Below are 13,565 nucleotides of genomic sequence, written 5' to 3' on the forward strand. Positions count from 1 at the left end.
GGACAAAAATACTTGAAGCGTTGGTCCCTAATAAAGACCTCCCTGCATGTCAGAATTGATGCATGTAGGATTTTAGTTTGGTTGTTAATAATATTTGGGTAGAAGAGGCTGCCAGAACATTTCTCTAAAGGATTTGGAATATTCTTTGCAGGTCTACAATTGGTGAGCATGTTGGCTTTCACCAGTTTTATCTGGTAGAATACAAAATAACCAATGGTGTCTATGGGAACATTATATATTTTTAGTCAAAATGGAGTTGGTGTTCTTGCAATTACACCAACAAGAAATTGGTACAAACCATTATCTATCCACTAATGAAGAGGCTACTTGTTTTCAAGTTTCTTGTAGGCAGGGATCAGGTCTTATGTAGATTTCTAATATTCATTTGAGAGGACTGACCCAAGATTTGGCACAAAGATGTACTAAAGACATCTTGCTGATTGAAGTTGGACTGCATTGATATTGCAGACAGTGAAGTGGTCAAAGATTAGTACACCATTTAGACCTTTTCTTTGAGAACAGGGAACAGAACTGTCACAACAGGATACTATGGCATGAAGACTCTAATTCATTATTGAGGTGCAAAGTGAATTATTAATCTCTGAGACAGCCAGGTTTGTCTGTCACTGCAAGGGGGAGGAGCAAAGAGGAATATTTCTAAATTGTAGTCTCTCTGCCTTCAAGTCTTTATTTTGTAGCTCTCTGGAGCTGTGGTTCCAATTCTCATTCTATTCCTGACTTACTGTTTGACCTCAAAATGAGTCACTTAATCTCAGTTAATGCGTAAGTTTCCCCATCAATGAGAGCCAAAGGGGCCTGCTTGTATAGTTAGCAAATATCAGTCCTCAAAAATTGGCTGTGTTATTCAGTGCCATCCATCATTGCTATAAGGCCAGCGGAAATGAATCACAGAGACAAAGCCCTAAGTGGACTCCCTCAACTCCTCCCAAATTAGCCCTTGTGGCAGCTCAATCCCTGTGGAGCAGTGAGAGGGAAAAGCTAAGGGAGCTGCTCTGAATCCAAAGAGGGAGATTCCTTGGCAACAAAGTATAGTTTAGCTATCTGGCCAGAATCACTGTGATTTGATCCTCAACTTGCTCCCTTGAAGAGAACAAACCAGCCCTTGCTTTTGAAAGACAAATGATAAAAACAGCTGTGCACATCAATCCTCAATATTTAAAGTGAAGTGCTGGGAACCCATGGCTCACACCTCTAATCTTAGCTACTCAGGAGGCTGAGATCTGAGGATCATGCTTAGAAGCCGGGGAAGGCTGGAAAGATTCTTTTTTCCAATTAAACAACAAAAAGCCAGCAGTGGAACTGTTCAAATGGTAAAGCGCAATTCTTGAACAAAAAAAGTTTAGAGATAGTTCCCAAGCCCTGAGTTCAAGCCTTAGGACATGCACACACACACACACACACACACACACACACACACACACACACACACACGGTGTAATAATAATAATAATAAAGTAAAAGAAAGTATGATGAAAGTTTGTAGAATAAATCAATTATGAATACTTATCTGGAATCTACCACTGGCTTGTCTAATTAATTAACTACTTAATTAATTTGTAGGATAAGGAGTTAAACTCCCACTCTTCAGTGCACTCTGTTACTTAATCCAGTCTCAGTCCTGGAGTTTGAAAAAGCAGAAATGATTTTCCAGCTTGTGAGGGATGCATGCCTGTAATTTCAGCATTCAGGAAACTAAATCATGAGGATCATGAGACTGAAGGTAGCTGAGGCTACATAGCAAGAGTCTGTGTGGGGAAAAAAAAAAGAAAGAAAAACAAGTACTCGGGATGGTGCTCAAGGACCAAGCTCTTGTCTGTGGGGGCCCATACTGTGGCATCTGCAGGTATCAGGAGAGTGTCTTCTTTTTTCTTTTCTTTTTTTTTTTTTTTTGCCAGTCCCGGGGCTTGAACTCAGGACCTGAGCACTGTCTTTGCGCTTTTTCCTCAAGGCTAGTGCCCTGCCACTTGAGCCACAGCACCACTTCTAGCTTTTCTATGTATGTGGTACCGAGGAATCAAACCCACGTCTTTGTGCATGCTAGGCAAGTACTCTACCACTAGGTCAAACTCCCAGCCTTTTCTTTTTCTTTTTGCCAGTTATGGGGTTTGAACTCCAGGCCTGGGCATTGTCCCTGAAGCTCTTTTTTTTTTTTTTGTCCATTATGGGGCTTGAACTCTGGGCCTGGGTGCTGTCCCTGAGCTCTTCAACTCAAGGCTTTCACTCTGTCACTTGAGCACAGTGCCGTTTCCAGTTTTCTGGTGGTTAATTGAAGATAAAAGTCTCCCAGACTTTCATGTCTGGGCTGGCATTGAACCACGATCTTCAGATCTCAGCCTCCTGAGTAGCTGGGATTACAGGAGTGAGCCACCAGCATTCGGCTAGGAGAGTGCCTTTGAGCCCTCATTACCTTGCTACTGAGTTCACAGCACCATCTGTGTACTTCCTGGGTAACAGTATTAAACACTGAACCTTCTGGTAACACATGAAATGTCTCATATTCTACTTGTAAGGCTGTAAATCTTTTTTTTTAATTGTAATTATAGAGGAATTACAGTTATATTTGCCAGATAGAAGGAACATTATTTCATACATATTGATACCCCTTCTCATGTTTTTGTCCCTATCTCCCCCCCCTCCCCCTCCCCTCATCTTGTTTCCCCCTCTTCCCTTTCCTATTTCAAATAAACAAAGAAACGCATATACAATATACCAGATTACAAGGTAAGATACTGTAACAATATGAGAATAACCAAGGGACAACAAAAGAGATGAGAAATAATACAGAACATTAAGAACAACATTCACTCATTATATAGGTCTTGCCAGCATTCCGAGATGAATGGTTGCTCAGCATAGCAGAGTGACTGGGAAGCCTGGTGGTAAACAGCAGTTTGTAAATGTGTTGTCTTGCCAGTACTTACAAGCTCCATGAACCATGGTAGAATTCAATACACATTTGATGTGTGTGATAAAACATTAAATTTAGAAATAAGGCTTTGCACACACTTTAGAAGAGAAACGGTGATTTCTCAGTGTTTGGGAGATGGAACCATTAAAAAGTCCATTTGAAAATGACAAACATTTAAGAGAACAATCTCATCCAAGCAGTTACAAAATATTTCAGTGAAACTGTACCCAACATTGAGGACAGCTCCTGTGGTCCCTGCCAATAGCACAGATCCTATAAAGCAGTAATCAGACGGAGATTTTCATTCCATTCGTTTGCCAAGGTCTATTCCAAAGGAGGGTTTGGCTTTGCATACAAGTGCAGTGAACAACTATTCCAAATTGCTATTCGAGAGGATTCAGATCAGTCTCAGTCGAGTTATTTTCTTCGCAGTTTACTTCTCCTCCGACAGCTGTTAAAGGAAAGTGATGGTTGAAGTGAGAGCTGCCTTCCATCACATCCCAGTCATGGGCCACGAGTTTTTGAAGTGGACCATTACTTGTCTTTCCTTCTCTCCTAGTTTGGTTGCATACTTACAATCTCTTGGTTGCCTTAATGTTCATGTTTAATTTTTTTGATGGTCTTTGTAGTGGAGAGCATTGGCTGGCATGCACCCACTTACGTTTCTTTGAAGCGTAGCATCTGGATTTTCTTTTGGGGAGCCTTCTCTTCTTCACCTGCGGATGGTGTTGCATACGTGTGAATGACTATCTTAAGAAGGGCAAGAGTCCTGGGAAGTCTCACCTCAACCTCTGGTAGCCCCAGGGTTAGTTCAAGGACAAGTCTTCAGTTACTCAGAAAGAGAGAGTAAGAGAATTTCCTGGAAGTATGGGAAATTCTCTTACTATGAGGATTTCTAGCTGACATAATATACGTTGTTTACCATGGTGGCCCCAAGAAGTAATGAGCCTAACACAGAAGAAAGCAGAGCTGCCTGAAAGAGAGAGCAATGGCATCATCTGAGCACCAGATATCTATCTTCTTTTAAATAGGTATTATGCATGCATGTATGTATGAATGTATGTATGTATGTATGTATTTGCTGAAGCCTGTTTGAGTTTGGTCCCTGCTGGTTAGAACTGAAAGTTCTCTGATCAGTGTGTAAAATTCTTGTTATTTTTTCTCCACCAATTATTTATGTTTGAGGTTTCTAGGCTTACTTTAGCAGTAAGAAGAATGTAAAATAATTTTCTATGTACTTCTCACTCAAACTCACCAATTGTTAACAATTTGATGAACTAACATTATCTCTACCTTTTACATTTTGTTTTGCTACTATATACTATGCCAACAATACTCTCACACTAAGAAAGTTAAAATAACTCGATATTACCTAATAGGTACCTAATATTTAAGTTTTCACATCTTTTGAGGCTGTTTTTGTTTGTTTAGTTTATGTCCTTCTCAGGAGTCATCATTCAAGTTTCTTTTTTTCTTTTCTTTTCTTTCTTTCTTTTTCTTTTTTGTGGGTCATGGGGCTTGAACTCACCCTGGGTGCTGTCCCTGAGCTCTTCAGCTCAAGACTACCATCCTACCCTTGAGTCAAGCCCCACTTCCCATTTTCTAGAGGTTAATTGAAGATAAGAGTCTTAGGTTTTTTTGTGCGGGGGCTGGCTTTGAACCTTGATTCTTAGCTCTCAGCCTCCTGAGTATCTATGATTACAGGCGTGAGCCACTGTGCCCGGCTCAGTGAAGTTTCTTTTAAGTACATTTGATCTCTTAGTTTATAATTATAAACTTAATTTTTGTTGTGTTTTTTCTTTTTTTCATATATTTTTATTGTAATTAATAGAAGGGTTACATGATATTTGCCAGATAGATGGTGCATTAATTCCCATACATACACCCTTTCACATGTCTTGGTCCCCATTTCCCTCCCCCCTACCCCCACCTCTCATCTTGTTTTCCCCCGTTCCCTATCCAATTTCAAATAACCAAATACAAATATATCCAATATATCAGGTAACGAAGTGAGATACTGTAACAATGTGAGATTGTTGTGTTTTTTCTTAAATGACCTGTTTTGTTTCTTTTTTTTAGAACCTAACTTTATTGAATTACAGAATATACAATACTGTAGGTTTATCTAAATAGATTCATATTATTTTTAGCACAAATACTTCATGGATAGCCTTCAGCAACTCATTTTTTCCTCAACACTAGATATGAGAAGTAACTCAATTCAATTGAGTTTCAGGGCTCATGCCTATAATCCTAGCCACTCAGGAGACTGAGATATGGAAGATCAAGATTCAAAGCCAAATGAGGCAGACAACTTCAAGAGAGTTCATCATCTTTGGGTGATGGCCAGTAAGTATCCCAGGCTTCTAGTCCAAACTACTCAAGAGGCTAAAGTCTGAGATTGGTGGTTGAGAATCAACCCAAGCAAACAAATCTGTGAAACTCTTCTCTCTAACCAACAGAAAGCTGAAACTGGGGGGGCATAGCTCAAGTGGCTGAACTCCAGCTGTGAGCTCAAAAACTGAACAAGGGCATAAAGTTCTTGCTCCATACTGAGTTCAAACCCCCAGTACCAGGGTATAAAAGTGCAGGGCTGGATGGGCCAGGAGTTTGGCCAAAGACATGGATTCTATTCCTCGGTACCACATACATAGAAAAAAGCTGGAAGTGGTGTGGCAGGTATTTCTCCCCACCTCGTTTATGATGACAGCCACAGGCAGACCAAAGCTTAGCTAGGCCAGGCAGAGTAGGACATTGAAGGGACAGACAGAACTCAATCATTGTTAGCTCCCTGGGTCTGCCTGTGCCTGAATCTGGGGCCACTTCTGGACTTGCCAGTTGTTATTGTATATTTATCTGCACATTCTCTTTCTGTTTCAGGAATTTTGAAGCTAATTTTTGCCTCTTGCATCTGAAAGAAAATGACTGCTTCATCCCACAGATAGAAACTTCCTAAATGGTTTCCTTTGATGACTGGCTTTACAGATCCTTTGAAAAAAAGCAGTTTTGTGCTAAAAATCAAGTTGGAAACCTTCTTTGTGAATGCATCAGACCATTAAATACTAAGAAGTCCTCCTGAGAAATGTCTTGTGTGAAAAAGATACCTTCCAAATCCATGGAGCTTTGTCACCACCCTGCTCTGTGATCTGCAATGAGCCCCTTCCCTTTAGTTGAACTGGATTTGGCTATGATCAGGAGCCAACAAAAGGAGGGAGGAGAGTGTGGTGCATGGATTTATTCCCTTGGCCTTGTCCCTGCCTCATCATCACAGCTATCTCAAGGACATTGATGGTGCTAGCTGTCTTCTAGGTTCAGGGGCTTCTTTCCTTGGTCTTCTAGATGGTTGACGACTAGTACCAGCCCTAGCCCTTTGCACTCAGGTTTTTCCCATTGTGTAGTAAACCATTATGGAATTACTCATTTGGGTATGCCATCAATTTGTTATTTTCTTCCCAGTTCTGAGGCTTGAAGTCTGAGACTATGCATTGTCCCTGAGCTCCTTTTGCTCCATGCTAGCACTCTACCACCTAAGCCACAGAGCGATTTTCAGCATTTTCTGTGATTTAATTGGAGATAAGAGTCACATAGACTTTCCCAGCCAGGCTGGCTTTGAACTGCCATCCTCAGATCTTAGCCTTCTGAGTAGCTAGGATTAGAGGATGAGCTTCTGGCACCTGGCTTAATCTGCTGTTCTCTAAATCTATTAAGCCTATATTTATTTTTTTGGTGTTATTATAAAGGTGAAAAGGAGTCACAGTTACATAAGTCAGGTAAAGAGGACACTTTTCAACTATTTTTAAAATGAGGAATGCCTATCACGGTTTTGACCATGTCCTTTGGTAAAGGTCTTGATGGGGCAATGGTTCTGGCAATTTGGCAATTTTTTTTGGTGTAGACTTCTAGAAAGATGAAGAAAGGTCGACAACTTCTTAAAGTTTTATCCCTGTAATCCTTTCCTACGTGCACCTGGGGTTCACACTAGATTGTCAGGTTTGGCCTCAGCCTTCCCTCCTCTGTGAAAGGCACCTTCTTGCTGTGGAAGCTCTCTTCCTATTCTTCTACTGTCCAAAACTCACCCTTTCCCAAACACTCCTGGGCAAGCCACTGTTTACCCTTCAACATGTCCTGCAGCTCACCCTGGTCCCTGCCACTTGTGCGGCCACTGCAGTTTACCTAAGTCCATGTAGATAAAAGTTTTAAGCTTATTAGAACAGTTCAATTTTCTCAAGCTTTCTTGAGCTAGATTATAAACTCCTTGATGGCAGGGACAATAGGTCATTTCTTTGTATCTTGCAACTCCTAGCAAATGCATGCTGTTCTACACAGAGAGAATACCTCTCCCTCTTCCTTTTTTTCTGGCTAATTGCACTAATGCAATTTGAACTTAGGGACTTATACTTATTAGATAAGTGCTAAATCACTTGAGCCATGCTTCCAGCCCCTGGTCTCAAATTAGACCATTCTTTTTTCTCCTCCACTCCCTCCTTCAACCCTTTTTCTTTCCCTCCCTCTCTCCCTTCCCTCCTCTTTCCCTTCTCCCCTCCCCCCCTCTCATCATGTTACCTAGGCTAGTTCTGAAGTCCTGAACTCAAATTACCCATCACAACATCATGCCCCAGTATCATTCTTTCATCTTTCATACTGGCTTCAAATCTTAATAGAGAAGAAGTATTCACTGATACCCCAAATAAAAGTGATCTCATAGGCTTCCGAAGGGCTGGTCCTGGTTACTCACCAAGATAAACACATGTGCCCTCTGATATACAGTGTTATGTGGAACTTAGGACATAAACTGTCCTAAGACCAGTTAACTCTTTGAGCAGTTCTGTCTTGGAGGTTTAATATATTTATAAGCACTGCTGTGGTTGAATTATGTCCTATCCCCAGTAGCTCAGAATGTGACCTTATTTAGAAATAAGATCATGGCAGATGGAATTAGTTAAGATGAAGTCATTCTGAAGTAGGGTAGTCAACCTGACTAACATCATGAAAAGAAGACTTTGAACTCAAGACATGTACTCATGGAAAAATTGGACCTGTGCTGCCTCAAACCAAGGAGTATCAGATTGTCAGCAAACTCCCATAGGCAGGTGAGAGGCAGAGTCTCTCTCAGTCTCTGAGGAAACAAACCCTTCTGACATCAATATCTTGGCTTCCTGAACTATGAAACAATCAATCATTGTCCTTCTAGCAACCCATCTTGTATCCCTTTGTATGGTAGGCCTAGCTAACTGGCATAAGCCACTTAAGGACAAGAATTGTGTCTTGGAACTAGGCATGGTAGTATATGCTTACAATCCTAGCAGTTGGAATGGTGAGGCAGAAGGTCTGAAAGTCTGAGACCAGCCCAGGCTACATTTTGAGAACTTATTTCTTTTTTATATTGTGTCTTTGAACCTGAGAGAGAAGAATTCTAATTGTGAACCTATCGTTTGTTCCTTATGTCATTTCTTGGCAAGTTATGAGCCTCAACTTTCTCCTTTGAAAGATTTGAAGAATTCAGACAGTTGTTTTAAGAATCAAAGAAGATATATCCAAATGCTAGGCAGTGTCTGGCACTGTTCAAATGTACAATAAAAGCTGAACAGTCGTTCAGATCATCTTATTTTACAAATGAGGAACCAAGACCTAGACATGCAAACTATCTGTTTAAGCTCACATGGGAAAGCAGCAGTAAGTGTGCCAAACCAAACCAAACACAAGCCAACCCCTACCCAAACAAATAAAACCAACAAGGCAACCACTTCACCTGGACAGCCTTCAATTCCTACACATACCATGTCTTCCTTTTCTTTCCTAAAGAAGCCAATTAGCATGCTGATACTCATTGGATGTCATTCTGATCATGATCTCTGCTCACTGTTGTGAGCGGAAAAGTCAGGGCCTTTAAGGATTTAAGGAGTGGGATTTTGTGAGGAGATTCCCACAACCCCCCACCCTTAGGTAACTGAGATAAGTTGAATCTTAATGCCAACTATCTTTTCTTTTTGTTGTACTAAATTAAATTGTTGGGTTTTTTTTTTGTTTAAGAATGGAATAAATTATATGATATTTATATAATTGGTTATAAAACGAAAGCACTAATTTGTAGGAATGAGCTCACAAAACATCATTGCTTTGTAAAAGCAAAAGCACTGGCTGTATAGCTGTTACCATAATGTTAGATTCTAAATTCATATTCCTTCCAAACACAGATTCTTCACTTTATTTTGTGTACTTTATCTTTTTTTTTTTTTTGCCAGTCCTGGACTTGAGCTCAGGGCCTGAGCACTGTCCTTGGACTTTCTCAAGGCTAGAGCTCTACCACTTGAGCCTCAGCACCACTTCTGGCTTTTTTTTTCTATGTATGTGGTACCGAGGAATCGAACCCCGGGTCTTCATGCATGCTAGGCAAACACTTTAACCACTAGGCCAAACTCCCGGGCCCTGTGTACTTTATCTTATTTTTGTACTGGTGATAGGGCTGGAAATCAGGGCCTCAAGCTCTTGCTTGCCTTTTTCTACCCAAGGCTGGTTGGCATCCTACTACTTGGGCTATAGCTCCACTTCTGGCTTTTTGGTGGTTAGTTGGAGATAAGAATCTCATAGACCTTTCTGCCTGAGATGTCTTCAAAACTTCAATCCTTAGATCTCAGCTTCCTGAGTAGCTAGGATTACAGGTGTGAGCCACTAACATGTGGTTCGGATTTTTACTTTTTATATATCACCTAATAGCTTATTCTTCTGGAGGTCCTTTTCTTTGCTCTCATTTGGGTCTCAGTGAAAATGAATAGAATAGTTGTTTCTTTACAAGTTAGTCGCATGAAATTCGTACCATTCTTGCTTCATCTAACATAGGTCAATGTTAAAATCATGCATTAAAATATAATTTTCCTATATAATTGGTAATCAATGCGCATTAAGAAATACATCAACCTGTTGCTTGTCAAAGTATCTCTGTTTCAACGTGAAGAGAAATCACCATGAACTGAACAACTGACACCAGGAAAATTTACTGCCACCCTACAAAGAGGTTGAGGATCTTGCTTCCAGTGCTGGGGAGAGGCCCTGAATCTAGGAGTTTAACATGGAAGGTACTCTGTGAAAGGAGTGAACTAGAAGTATGAAAGAGTGATTCATTCAGTTCTGAGAGCTCACCAGACTTTTCTGTTCTCTCCTTGTGTGGCAACTTGCATCAGAGAAATTTCGTTTTTCAAAACTGTGAAGGATATTGAAATTTCTCTTCTTGAAACAGATGCTTAGAAGTTCTTCTTGCTGAGATAAGCAAGAAATTAAACTAGAGTTGTCATTTAGGAGGCTAAACTTTATTTAAAAACAAAGAAACAAACAAAACCTATGACTACCTTAGCCACTCTTCTCCCAGGAACTTTGCCATTATATCAAACCCTCTATTACTTAGAAGCTGGAGAGGGTAAGGCTCCTCAAACTGAATCAGTTCTGGCTTTCAGCTCGCCTCTAAGGACAGTTAGATGCTCTCAGGGGCCCACATAGTAGGGTGAAGAGTAACTCTGCAAGCTCTCTTTCATCAGCTTGCAATTTCCACAGCACCTGCCTGTGTTTTCAGGTTTCAAGAGCCATCACAGCAGCCAATCCCTTCTTGTTTTACATAATCCCCTGGTAAAGACCATTGTTGCTAACAGCACAAGATATCCTGTGCCTTGCTCCTGAGTTTTTTCCTATGTATTTTTTTTTTTTTTTTTGACCTCAGGATTAGTATTGATGGTCAAATGCTAGATGACTAGGAAGGGGGCAGGGTGTGGAGTGGCTGGGGGGAGGGGTGGATACAAGAAGGTTTGGTCCTATAGAAAACCTTCATTCTTCTCTGGCAGAAGCAGAAGTTCTAGGCTTGACTTCAGAGGCTGCAGAGGGTTTAGGGGGTTCCTGAGTCTCTTGTGTTTGTAGAGAAGAGGGGTCATAGCTCTCTGAGGTCTGTGTTTTCTTCTCAAGTTGTTTTTCTTTAATGCAAGATCACTGCTTCATAAAAGAGTTTCATAGCTTAAAAAAAAAAAAGTACGTGTTTGACCTTAAGTTAAGGTGAAAGGTTGAATTGGGTAGACAAATAAAACACTTAGATATCCAGTAATTGAAAAAATAAAGAAGGTCATGATTAAGCCTAGCATATACACATAGACGATTCACTTTTGCAATTAAAAAAAATACCAATTATATTGGCCATACAAAACTTGACAACACATTTCTTCTGACCTCATGGAACGTACTTTTTTTTTGGTAGAAAAAAAGCACACAAATAACCAGTTAAGATCTGCAGTATAAATTGAAATTGGAAGAGATTGGAGAATTGGGGGGAATCATTTGTAGAATTAAGCTAACAAAATTTGTATGGTGGCAAAAAAACAAAACAAAACCAAAAATCACCAAACCTGTAAAGATGACATATGAGACAGGCCCCAAATAATTTAATTTATGCATCATATCTTTTATTCATCTCTTTTATTATATCATGTACTTGTTGGAAGAATTTGGCAAAAGGAAGAGAAGAATATAGCAGAAGTTCTGTCCTCACGAAGTTTTCTGACAGCTTTAAGGAGTTTCCTTTATCTGTCCATTCAACACCATTCACACACCTGAAAATGTTCCTTAACCTCCATCCAGAACCATGCACCTCACATCTCCCCAGATCTAGCTGCCTGCCTGGTATCCAAATGCCTCTGTTTCTGATCAAATTTTTTATTAAAGAATTTATTAACATTGATTTTTATGTTATATTTCAAATGACATGTTTAACAAACAAGTGTTCAAGAAGGGAATCTCTATATACAGTCACTGGCACTTAGATTTTAGAACATAATGGAAATTAGGCTGAGGGTTTGTATGACATAGAAACATATTAATCTATGTAACAAAACATTATGTCTATAGGGTCATAAGTTTTTATGTCTATGTAGTTGTGTTTATATTTTCAGTACCATGTCCATAGCATTGGGTATGCAACTTTTGAGTCCTCGCTCTTGTACTGTTTGGATCTAATAGCCACATATTAAGGATACCATGCGCCTTTTGTTTCTTTGGTCTTGACATGTCTCACTCAACATGATTTGCTCTAGATTCATCCACTTCCCTGCAAATGCCATTATTTTATCTTGTCTGTTGGCTATGTAGAATTCCATTGTATATATGTATACCACATTTTCTGTATCCACTCATCCGCAGTAGGGCATCTGGATTGTTTCCATCACCTGGCTATTGTGAATAGTGCAGAGATAAACATAGCTAAGCAGATGTCCCTGTCATATCTTCGGTTATGATGTTCAGGGTAGATGCCCAGAAGTGGTATGGCGGGATTGTAGGGAAGGTCAATTTTCAGGTTTTTTTTTGTTTGTTTGTTTGTTTTTGCCAGTCATGGGGTTTGAGCTCAGGGCCTAAGCACTGTCCTTGGGCTTTCTCAAGTCTAGAGCTCTACCACTTTAGCCACAGCTCCATTTCTGGCTTTTGCTATGTATATGGTACCAAGGAATCAAACCCAGGTCTTCGTGCATGCTACCACTAGGCCAAACTCTTGGCCCCAATTTTTAGTTCTTTAAGAAACCTCCACACTGCTTTCCAGAGTGGCTGAACTAGTTCACATTCCCACCAGCAGTGTAGTAGGGTTCCTCTTTCTCCACAACCCCACCAGCATCTGTCATTGTCTGAGTTCAAAATCTTGGCCATTCTTGTTGGAGTAAGGTGGTATCTTAGGGTTGTTTTTATTTGCATTTCCTTATGACCATGGATGATGAACATTTTCTCAAATGCTTTTCTGCCATTTTAATCTCTTCTTTTGATAAGTCTCTCTTTAGTTCCCTTGCCCATTTAGTAAATGGTTTGTTGGGTTTGGGGGGGGATTAGTTTCTCGAGTTCCCTGTAGATACTGGATATTAAGCATTTGTCAGATGTATTATTAGTAAATATCTTTTCCCAGTTGGTTGGCTGTCTCTCTACTTTTGCGGCTATGCTTTTATCTGTGCAGAAACTTTTTATTTTTAGGTAGTACCATTTATCTAGTCTCTCTCCAATCTGTTGTGACCCTGGGATTCTGTTCAGGAATCTTTTGCCTGTGCTTATGAGTTCCAATGTCTCTCCTACTTTATCATGTAGCAGTTTCACAGTTTCCAGTTGACATTGAGGTCTTTGATCCACTTTGAGTTAACGCTTGTGCATGGTGAAAGGCTAGGGTCAATTTTTAGTTTTCTGCATGTGGCTACCCAGTTTTGCCAGCACCAATAATTGAATAGACTGTGTTTGTTCCATTGTATATCTTTGGGTCCTTTGTCAAATGCAAATTGACTGTAGGTATGTGGTTCTATTTCTGGATCTTCTATTCTGTTCCATTGATCTTCTGGTCTATTTTTGTGCCAGTACCATGCTGTTTTTGTTACTATGGCTCTATAGTAGAGTTTGAAGACTGGTATTATAATACCACCTGCACTGATCTTTTTGCCTAGAATTGTTTTGGCTATTCTAGGTCTTTTCTTGTTCCATATGAACCTTTGGATTGTATTATCTATTTCAGTAAAGAATGTCTTTGGGATTTTGATGGGGATTGCATTGAATTTGTAAATCAATTTTGGCAGTATAGCCATTTTCACTCTGTTGGTTCTCCCTACCCATGAGCATGGGATATCCTTCCATTTCCTAG

At 40.1% G+C, this 13,565-nt stretch overlaps 1 pseudogene; it reads right to left on the reverse strand.

Moving 5' to 3' along the window:
* Positions 1-3,312: 3,312 nt before the first annotated feature.
* The window catches only part of LOC150056939 (spermine synthase-like), a 40,622-nt pseudogene continuing 30,369 nt past the window's right edge, over positions 3,313-13,565 (reverse strand).

The sequence above is a fragment of the Megascapheus bottae genome, chromosome 11 (assembly GCF_031878675.1).
Source record: "Megascapheus bottae isolate mThoBot1 chromosome 11, mThoBot2.hap1, whole genome shotgun sequence".
Taxonomy (NCBI): domain Eukaryota; kingdom Metazoa; phylum Chordata; class Mammalia; order Rodentia; family Geomyidae; genus Megascapheus; species Megascapheus bottae.